Below are 11666 nucleotides of genomic sequence, written 5' to 3'. Positions count from 1 at the left end.
AAAAAAGACAAAAAAAAAAAAAAAAAAGATATGTGTTATTTATGTTTTCCAGGAAATGCCTAGCACAGAAAAGACTCAATATTTATAGACCTGGATTTGCATGAGTATTTTTTCAGGTCATCTTGTCCCTATATGAATGTTTCAACAAAATGGCTTGTCTTTTTCTAAGACATCCAAGTGAGTAGCAAGTTTTTAGTAACAGAAAAAAAATGCAGAAAAATGACAGATTAAAATAAACACAGTTACTTGCCATCTCTGTTGAAGACTTTCAGCATAGCTGTGGTATGCTGCATTCATCACAATCCTGATTTCATTTAACTCTTGAGTCAGCAAATTATGGCCCATGGATCTAATTAAAGTTAGGGTTTTTTGAAATGTTCAGTTTTTTACTCAGATTCACCTGTTTTTATATGACCTGAGAATGGTTTTACATTTTTAAATGTTTTGGGGATGAAAAAAGAATAATATTTGGTGATACATGAAAATTATATGAAATGAAAAGGTCAATAACCATCAGTAAAGTTTTGGGGTTTTTTAAAACACATCTGTTCATTTACTTATTGTCTACACTATTGTCATGTTACAAAAGCAGGTCTGAGCAGTTGCAATAGAGACTATATGGCCTACAGAGCCTAAAATATTTACTATCTGGCCCTTTACATAAAATGTTTGCTGACTCCTGAACTAACTGATTCCTAGATTTTAAACTGCTCTATGAATGTTTCACCCAACTTCCTTTGTCAGATAATAAAATTGTAAACAAGGAAACAATATTTGATCTATGTTTTTAAATATCATTTGTTTGATTCCAATTAAAGAAATATATAGTGATTATAGGAAAAATGTTCAACCAAAAAAAAATAATTGAAAGAGGAAAACATTCACAATCCCATCTCACCAAATCAACCTCTGACTATATTTTGCTGTATTTCTCATGTTTCTTCCTAAGTGCTTTAATATATGTTTTTTTTCCATACAGAAGTAAATACATCATCATTTTTAAAAACATAGATATGAGATTTAAAAAACTATCCCTATTCCCAACCCCAAGGGAAAACTACTTAGCCTTCTGTTAAGTGTAATAAGTCAGGCACAGAAAGATAAATACCACATGTTCTCACTCATGTGGGAGCTAAAAAAACGTTGAGCTTGTAGAAGTAGAGAGCAGAACTGTGGTTACTGGAAGCTGGGAAGGGGAGGGAGAGGTTGGTTAATGGATACAAAATTATAGTTAGATAGGGAAAATAAGTTCTAGTGGTCTACAGTTGATCTAGGTGTCTGCAATTAACAAAAATTTGTTGTATGTTCAAACTGCTAGAAAAGAGGAGCTCAAATGCTCTCATTATAAAGAAATGATAAATTTTTGCAGTGATGGATATGTTAATTATCCTGATTTAATCATCACACATTGTATACACATCTTGAAACATAACTCTGTACCCCAAAATGTATACAATTATTACATGTCAACTTAAAAAATTAAAATTCTTTAAAATTATTTTTAAATTAAAAAGAATCTCTTTAGTATTTTTCTATAAGCATGATTGTAGATTGTATTTTCAAAATACAAATTATCTTCATATACATAATTTGGTATCATGAGGGTTTTCAATTCATAAAATTTAATCATGTGCATTTCCCATGTTTCTTTGCTTTAATATATTCATGATCATAAGTGTATATTCAAATTTGTACTGTTTTTCCACTTAACATCACACAACTAGATGCCTGGGGAAAATACTCATTTGTCCAGCTATTCTCTTTTTCTGGAAATGTCCTAAATATCACCAGATGCTTAAAAATTCCTATCCAAAAATCCCAATGCTGAAAAATAGTGTTGCTTCCAGATTACAATTAAATATCCTTAAGTAATTTCTCTTGGAAATTTATGGTTTTAAAATGTTCTGTTGTTTACTCAGATTCAAGCCTATATACCTATCTGCCTTCCTTCTATTGTTATATCCTGATTTTTTTGTTGTTTAATTTAGTGCACAATATTCAAAATACCTGTGAACATACTACTGTGCTTTAATTTGAGTGTCTAGCTCAGTGTTTCTCAACAACAGATCACATTAAAATCACCTGTGGGTGTTTGTAACCTCCTGCTGCCTGGGTCCCTATGGCAGATATTCTGGTATCAATGGTCTGGGGTGGGGCCCTAGATGGTCAGTAAGGGCCCAAGGTGATTCTAACACTCAGCCAGGGGTGAGAGCAGCTGCTCTAGATCTGGGAACTTATTCTTTTTTTCTTCATATAATCCATCTGTCATCTGACTCTATCTTCCCCCCTCCTCAGTCGGGTTATGGCTGTAGACCTGATTAGGATAGTCACGCAGAAGCAGATTTGGGTCAAAACCATTCTAACATCAAGATAAACTTAAATTCAGGACACCCGGCATATCCTTCTCGCCCTCCCTCTTAATGTGACAGTTGCCATTTACTGAGGCATTGTTATGTGCCAAGACTATTCTAAGGACATTACAAGCATTATATCAGTCAGGTAACTAAAGCAAAAATATATAAACAGGACTACATCAAACTAAAAGGCTTCTGCACAGCAAGGGACCTTGTCAACAAAGTGAACAGACAACCTACAAAATGGGAGAAAGAGTTTGCAAACAACACATCAGACGAGGGACTAATAACCAGAATACGTAAGGAACTTAAATAACTTAAAAAAATAAATAAGCCAATTTTAAAGTGGGCAAAGGACCTGAACAGACATTTCTCAAAAGAAGACATGTGAATGGCCAACAGGAACATGAAAAAACACTCAGTATCACTAATCATCAGGGAAATGCAAATTAAAACCACAGTGAGATATTACCTCACTCCAGTTAGAATGGCTATTATCAACAAGACAGAGAACAAAGGCTGGCGAGGATACAAAGAAAAGGGAACTCTGCCACACTGTTGGTGGGAATGTAAATTCATACAGCCTGTTGTGGAAAACAGTGTAGACGTTCCTCAGAGAGCTAAAAGTAGATCTACCTTATGACCCAGCTATCCCACTACTGGGTCTATACCCAAAGGAAATGAAATCTAATATATCAAAAAGATACCTGCACTCCCATGTTCACCAAAGCACTACTCACAATAGCCAAGAGAAGGAATCAACTTAAATGCCCATCAATGGATGAATGGATTAAAAAACTGTGGTTTATACACACATGGAATATTACTCTGCTATTAAAAAAAGATATCCTATCCTTTGCAGCAACATAGATGGAACTGGAAACCATCATGTTAAGTGACATGTCAGGCACAAAAAAACAAATTATACACACATGGAATATTACTCTGCTATTAAAAAAAGATATCCTATCCTTTGTAGCAACATAGATGGAACTGGAAACCATCATGTTAAGTGACATGTCAGGCACAAAAAAACAAATACCACATGATATCATTCATATGTGGAATCTAAAAAGGAAAGTGGTTCTCATGGAGGTAGAGAGTGGAACGGTGGTTACCAGAAGTGGTGGGGGGAGAGGAAGGCGGAGAAGGGGTGGACTGTCGGGTACAAAACTATGCTATCAACCCTAAGTGAATCATTGTGCACTATATGCATGTATTGAAACAACACATTCACCCCACAAATAGGTACAAATAAATGTTTAAATACTTTTTTGAAAAAAACTACATTATATTAGTCAATCCTCATTCCAATCCTTCCATGTGTGTGTCATCATAACATTTTTTAAATGAGGAAACTGAGGTTTAGAGTTTGATGATCTTTTCTGCCCAAACCAACCCACTTTCTGATTCTCCTATCAAGTGTCTGTTCACGGAACTGGAGCCTGGCCTTCACGTGATACCCTTCTGTACACTAGAGTGGCCCCAGAAATCCCAGAAACAGGAAACGCTTCTTCTGAATTTGCAGAGTCCTGACCACCAAGGCCAGAGAAGTTTGGAACAAGGGAAAAATTAAAACAGGCAGAGCATCTCTTTATAGTAATTGAACTGAAGGAGAAATAGGGCAGTATCTACAGAGAAAAGGGGTAAAGGAGGCTAACATAAGGACTCCTGAGAATATTTTCTTAAGCAGGTATAGAAAATAATTCCCACTAATTCAGAATTTGTTGACAAAACTTAGAAATTGTTTATAGTTCCATAGCATAGTGTTGATTTGATGTCAGTTTGTGCTATGAGTCAACACTCAATTTTCATTCTAGATTTAGCTACTCCTTCTGTCCCACTTTTACCTCTCCGCTCAATTATCCTCTGACTCAATGATTCTTTAAAATAATAAAGTGGGAACTTTTTCCAAATGTGGATTCCTGATGCCATTTTCCCAGAGAGCCTCATTCAGGAACCTAGGGCTCAGGAGTCTGCATTTGTAACTGGCACCCTAATGAGCTGGTTCTCAGCCACAGCTTGCAATCACTTAATCAGACCCGCAGACCCGCACTGTCCAGTTCACTCCTCCCTTGCTCACCATCTCGAGCTACTACTTCTCCCTCATTGTTAGCAGGTATACTGTGTAACAAATGACCCCCAAATTTAGCAGCTTAAAACAACAAACATTATTTCACTGTTCCTGTGAGTCAGGAGTTCAGGACTGGCTTGGCTGGGTGGTTCTAGTTTAGAGTCTCATAAAACTGCAGCAAACTGTTGGCTGCGCTACATTCCCACACGATGTCTCAATTAGGGGGATCACCTTCCTGGCTCACTCACATAATGCAGGCAGGCCTCAGTTCTCTTCCATGTGGGCCTCTTCATAGGCTGCATGAGCTTCCTTACAACATGGCAGCTGGCTGCCCCAGAGGGAGTGACCAAGTGCACCCAAGACTGTGAAAGCCACAGTCTTTTTGTAACCTAATCTCAGAAATGATGTACTAATACACTACTACCGTAGTATATTCATTTCCCAGGGCTGCTGCAACAGAGCACCAAAAACCAAGTGGCTTGAAACAACAGAAACATATTGTCTCACGGTGCTGGGGGCTATCAGTAGCACGCTCCAACCAGCTGAGCTAACCAGCCAGCCCTCTGGAGACTAGAAGTCCAAAATCAAGGCGTCAGGAGGGCCCTGCTCCATCTGATAGCTCTAGGAGAGGATCCTTCCTTGCCTCTTTCTAGCCCTGGCGTTTGCTGGCAATCCGTGGTGTCGCAGATGCATCACACAAGGTCGCCTCCTCCCGTGTCTTCACATCATCTGCACATGTCTGTCTCCGTGCCCATAATTCCCCTTTTTAGAAGGACACCTGTCATATTGCATTAGGACCCATACTAATGACCTCATTTTAACTTGATTACTTCTGTAAAGACCTTATTTCCAATAATAATGTCACATTCTGTGATCTGTTAGAACCTCAGTTTAACTTTTTGGAGGGACACAATTCAACGCATAACACATAGCTTCTGCTGTACCTATCGGTCACACAGCCCAACCCTGGTACAAAGTGGGAGGGATCTACACAGGCCTGAGAACCAGGAAGTGGGAATGCTTGGGCACCATCTTAGAGGCTGACGACCGCAATGCTTCCTACTCCGCATAGGAAATCAAAGCGATCAGACCGCCATTACCTCAAGCTCTCCCCTCCATCTTCAAATTCCCTACATCTCCTCCCATCTCCTACTCCTCATCTGTCTCAGAGACAGGAGTTCAGTAGCTTCCCTAGACTCTGACTCTCGATGCACCAGATTCCAGACGTTGCTTTATCTATTATTTTCTCTTTTTTCCCTATCGTCCATCCCATCCTCTCCACCACCTCGTTAAACCTTAACTTTCAAATATGCTTGGTTTCCCTCTTAAAACCCTAAAAGAATTTTTTTAAAAAAAACTCCTCTTAACTCATGTCTCTTTTCAAGCTGCCCCATCTCTCCTTTCCTATGCCAGCACATTTCATAACAGGGAAGTTAGTCTTTATCCTAGGTGCCACTTTCTCAGTCTGTCATTCACCTGAGGCAAGCTTCCACCCCCATTCTCCACTGAAACTGCTCTCAAAGTTCACCATCAATCTCCTTGCAAAATCCAATAGTATCTTTACAATCCTCATCCTATTTAATAAAAACTGTCATTCACCTTTCCCTGGCATAGTGCTCAGGGCTTTAGATTTATTGGTGTTTTTATACAACTCTCTAAAGTTAGTTAATAGTCTCTTTTTTAAAAAAACAAAAAACTATGTTGAAACCAAAGCTTAACATCACATAGCTGATAAGTGATGGAACCTCGAATTGAACCCAGTGTAACTTTTCCAACTCTGTGGTTCTAAAACAGTTTCTCTCCAGAGTTAAAGGAGTTACTCAAAGGGGAATATCACAAACCTTATAGCATTTTTTAAGTCAGGAGAGAAAATTTCATATCACCGCTAAGTAAGTTTAGGCACGTTTTTGTCTTTGTTTTACAAAAATGTAAGCTAGAATGTATAAATGAATTCAGCATAAGCCATTAATAGTGAGGACCAAAGCATCTAGGCTGTGTTACAAATGACATCCATAGGCTGAATCACAGAGGGGAAGCGACTGAGCCTGTGAGCTAAGAGTGCAGGTGCTGGCATCAGGTGTGTGTTGGAATTTCGGTTCCAACACTTATTACTGTAGGCTCCAGAGACTGAAATAGCACCTGGTACATCATAGGCACTCTGAGAATATTTGTTAAGGAGTAAACCTATGACTTTAAGCATGTTGCTGGACCTTTCTAAGCCTCAGTTTCCTCATGTGAAAAATAGGTCAATCATAGTACTTCATTCATAGGGTGGTTACAAAGACTAAGTGAGGTAATGCATGTAATGTAGTTGATACTGTGCCTGTCACAGTCAACATGTTTCAGCTGTAAAAATTAATACAAGAAGCCCTACCTCTCAAGTCAAGAAGTACAAAAATCATAGTGGAGGTTAAGCTGTAACAAAGAGACCCAAAGAGCCAGTAGCTTAAAGAACATGGAATTTCTTTCTCATGCCACCAAGTCCTCTATAGACAAAATATAAAGGACTGAAATATTCCAAAGACCAAATCACTCAAGACATTTATTTAAAAAGAGAGAAAGAACTGAACAAGGGTCATATCTACCCAGGAACCATCCCCCACCCCAATGCCTACCCTCTAAACCTCCTCTACCACCCAAACTGTCAGAAACTGGGAACTGTCTAATTACTGGGCTATTTCAATCTTTGATATCAAGTGGGAAGTCTCAAAAACATGAACTCCCTAAGCCAATTCATAATAGAGCCATTGCAGAAACCCCCTAAATAGCCCCAATCATGGAAAGTATTTCTTTCCTGATACAATTCTTAGGGTCAAGGCAAACAGAACCAATCTGATGAAGAACACTCGATATCCTACCTGTTTGATAAATCAGAGTACTCACAAGTGGACCAAGTTTATTTCAGAAGAAATGGCTCACTCTTGGACAAAGGGAAGGAATTCTACCATGTGTTTCTTCCTGGCCACTGTAACTCAAATAAACAGTCTCTTATTTTAAGAGCTTGGATATTGAGTATTAATTCAAATGGCCCCTAGCTTGGGTTAAGGAGAATTGGACTAAGATATCCCAATGGTGAAGCAATTGAACAGGCCATCCTGTTGTGCTCTGCAGAGAACTGGTTGAATCCAGAGTGAGTTGCCATTAGGAATAAAGAGTTGCAGAAACTTGGAGCCTGATGGAAAGCCAGGGTCTTAGCTCATTTGTGCTGCTATAATAGAATACCACAGACTGGGTAATTCATCAAGAACAGAAATTTATTTCTCATAGTCCTGGAGGTTGGAAGTCCAAGATCAAGGTGCTGGCCTCTGGTGAGGGCTGATCTCTGTCTCCAAGTTGACACCTTGAACACTGCCTCCTCTGGAGAGGAGGAACGCTGTGACCTCACATGGCAGAAAAGGAAAGGGCAAGAGGGGCAAACTCCATCAGCCAAGCCATTTATAATAGCATCGCTATGGTCTGAATGTTTGTCCCCACCAAAGCTCATGTGGAAGCTTGATCCCCAATGTGGCAGTGTTGGAAGTTGGGACCTTTGGGAGGTGGTTGGATTGTGAGGGCTCTGCCCTCATGAATAGATTAACCTATTCATGGATTAATGGATTAATGGGTTAATGGATGAGTGGGTTATCACGGGAGGGGCACTGGTGACTTTATAAGGAGAGCAAGTGAGCACCTTAACATGCACTGTTCCCCACTCACCATGTGATACCCTGCAGAGAGTCCACACCAAGAAGAAGGCCTTACCAGGTGCTCTCTTCCAACCTTGGGCTTCTCAGCCTCCAAAACTGTAAGAAATAAATTTCTTTTCTTTATATATTACCTAGTTTCAGGTATTCTGTTACAAGCGACAGAAAACTGTCTAATGTAGAGCCCTCAGGACCTAAATACCTCCCAACACTATTACATTGTGGATTAAGTTTCCAACACATGAATTCTGGAGGACACATAGCAGCCAGTGACCAAGGAAGGCCCAACATCTCCATTATTGGCAAATAAACCTGGCATAGCTTCTGGGTCTAGGTCTGGGTCATACAGGCTATCTTGATCAGGCTGGCTGTAGTCCTGTCTCATGGTTTCTAGCAATCTAATTCCTGATTAAGCCACACGAGCTCCTAGCCAAGGACCCTCTTCAGCATGATAGGGTACACGGTATAAATAGTTGAGCATCACTCAAAACAGAAGCAAGGAAAGAAGAGGCTGGAGATGGAGACAGGGAGGATGTCGGTAAACCTCAACTACCATGTTAGTGAGTTTGGAGTCTGTCCAATGGACACTGAGTAGATGTGACAAGGTTTTATGCAAAAAGATAACATGATCAGATTTTTATTCTAGGTGGGAAAGGCTGTGAGGGGAACAGTGGCCAAAACCATCGGTAAACCTCAACTACCATGTTAGTGAGTTTGGAGTCTGTCCAATGGACACTGAGTAGATGTGACAAGGTTTTATGCAAAAAGGTAACATGATCAGATTTTTATTCTAGGTGGGAAAGGCTGTGAGGGGAACAGTGGCCAAAACCAGTCAGGACTCTTTGTATGGCAAGGAACAGAATCCCTGGCACAACCACCTTTAGAAAAAATTTATTTATTGGCTAATATAACTGAATAAATTACAGAGAGTCCCAGCTCTAGGCTTGGCTCGATGGACAGCTCAAGTGGTGTCTCCAGCATCCACCTCTTGGCTCTACTTCACCTGGGAACCAGCTTCATTCCCAGGCTGGCTTTCCGTGTGTTGGCAAGATGCCAGCAGCGCTAGCCTCACAGCCTCACAGCCTCACACCGCCAAGGCCAGAAAAAGAGAGCATCTCTTCCAGGAGTTTTCACTGAGTCTTCTTAGATGCTTTCCAGAAGCCCCAGCAAACATTTCCTAATGTCACATTGACTTTCCATTGGGTTATCTCCTCATCCCTGAATCCGTTACTAAGAAATCACCATAGTCTTAAGCAGCAAACACTTATTTCTCACAGTTCTGGAGGCTGGAAGGATCACAGCATGGTTGGGTTCGAGGTGAGGGCCCTCTTCCTGGTTGTGCACTCAGGTGGCCTTCCTCGGTACACGCTCACAGAGAAGGAGAAAAATCTCATGTCTCTTCCTCTTTTTTATAAGGGCATTAATCCCATCATGAGAGCTCACGACCTCATCTAACCCTACTCACCCCCCAAAGGCCCCACCTCCAAATACCATCATGTTGGAAATTAGGGTTTTAACATAGGAATTTTGTTTTGTTTTGTTTTGTTTTGTTTTTTTCAACATATGAATTTTGAAGGGACACAAACATTCAGTCCATAGCATCCTGGATATGCTGATAGGCCTTAGCCAAACAGGACCCATGCTACAAATTGTCAGGCCTTAAAAACTAATGCCACCTTAAGTGACATTACAAGTGGCGCCATTATGGGCCCACAAGGGCATATTAATGTAGCAGCTTAAGATGGCACCGGGAGGAAGTAGGGTGGGAGTATCCGCGGGAACCTTGTCTTAGCCCTTATTGGCCAAATACGTGCTTCCGCGCTCGTGAACACTGCCTGATTGCAATAGCTAGGCATTGAGACAGGATGCATGCTCTCGTAACCTTTGAGCTGATTGGAGGATGTAAAAACCTCCCTTCCCCATTTGCCTTTTTTTTTTCCTTTTTGTCTTTTTTACTGACCGGTAACGGGATCACAACCCTCGGTGTCGCGCCAGTACCGGGGACCAGCAACGGGATGGCAACCCTCGATGCTGCGCCCGCACCGCACTCAGCCAGTGAGCAGGAACCAGTCTCCACATGGGATCCGAACCCTCGGCGGGAGTGTTGCTGCACTCCCAAGCAGCGCACTCTCCAGTGCGCCACCGGGCCGGTCCCCCATTTGCCTTTAAAAGCCAAAATAAAGTGATTGTTTAACCAAAATAAAGGCAGAATTGACGCTGTGGTAGCCAGCTTCCAAGATGACCCCAAGGATCCACACATCCTGGTGGTGTTCACACACCCTCCCACATGTAACCATAAAATATGGCAGAAATGAAAACATTGGAAAGTAGGTTTTAAAAGATGATGGCTTTCTCTCTCTCTCTCTCTCTCTCACACACACACACACACACACACACACACGCACGCACACGCACACACGCCACTCACTTGGGGAGAAGCCAGCTGCCATGTTGTCACACTCAGCCTACGGAGAGTCTAACAGAAGCCTCCAGCCAAAAGCCGGCAGGAATGGGAGGCCTACCCGCCCCACGTGAGTGGGCTTGCAGCAGCTTCTCCAGCCCCAGTCGAGCCTTGAGATGATAGCTTGACTGCAATCTCATAAACAACCCTGAGCCAGAGCCACCCCGCTAAGCCAGTCCCAGACTCCTAACCCTCAGAAACTACATGAGATAATATATGCTTGCTGTTTTAAATAGTCACATTTTGGGGTAATTTGTCTCACAGCAATAGATAACTAATACAGATGGTGAGGCAGAAACATCTGTGCATTAAGTCAATCGTGGAATGAATGGAGCAGTGATAAAGGGAGAGGACAAATTGGAGAAATATCGAGGAAGCAAATTATTACAACTTGGTGATCAATCTGACACGGTAGGTAAAGGAGAGATAAGAATCAAATTTCACGTCCAGGCTGTAGCATGGGTACGTAGCATGGGCACAGTAGTGAATACTCTGCAGGCACTGGAGAAGAGAGAATGAAGGAGTAACGCCCATGAGGTTGCTCAGGCTCACTGACCTGGCAGCCTCTGGGACATCCCAGGAGGAGCTCCTATCAGGCAGTAGGATGTACAAGTCTGACACACAGGAGACAGATATGAGCCAGAGCAGTTTTTAAAGTCAAGTCAAGAGGAGTCCCCATACATGTGACAGCTGAGACCATGAAAACAGATGAAGTCACCCCAGTTTTTGATGAGGCAAAGATGTGGAGGGAGTGTTCAGATTAAGGATGTGTTTAAGAAGGAGCCTTCCAGCGACCAGTGCAGAAGGGGCCATGAGCCCAGAAGAGCCCCAGCACAAACACTCCAGGGATGAGTGTTCCGGGGAGACCAGCTGGCCAGAGGCTTACAATCAGTGCCAAGGACTACAGGAATGTGATTAACTTGCCTTAGAATTCAGATGGAACCCTGGCACAAGGGGCCAGTGTCTACTTTTCACCTGGTGCATCTGCATATGTCAGCATGGATCATGCACTGGGGATGAGCCCACCAAAAGCATGTTCTTGCTTTATTGCATTTTACATTTGATTTTAAATATGTGTTCCTCTGGTTGTTATT

The sequence above is a fragment of the Galeopterus variegatus genome, unplaced genomic scaffold (assembly GCF_000696425.1).
Source record: "Galeopterus variegatus unplaced genomic scaffold, G_variegatus-3.0.2 Scaffold3554, whole genome shotgun sequence".
NCBI classification, from domain to species: Eukaryota; Metazoa; Chordata; class Mammalia; order Dermoptera; family Cynocephalidae; genus Galeopterus; species Galeopterus variegatus.
The sequence above is the reverse complement of the archived record's forward strand: the minus strand, read 5'-3'. Positions refer to the sequence as shown.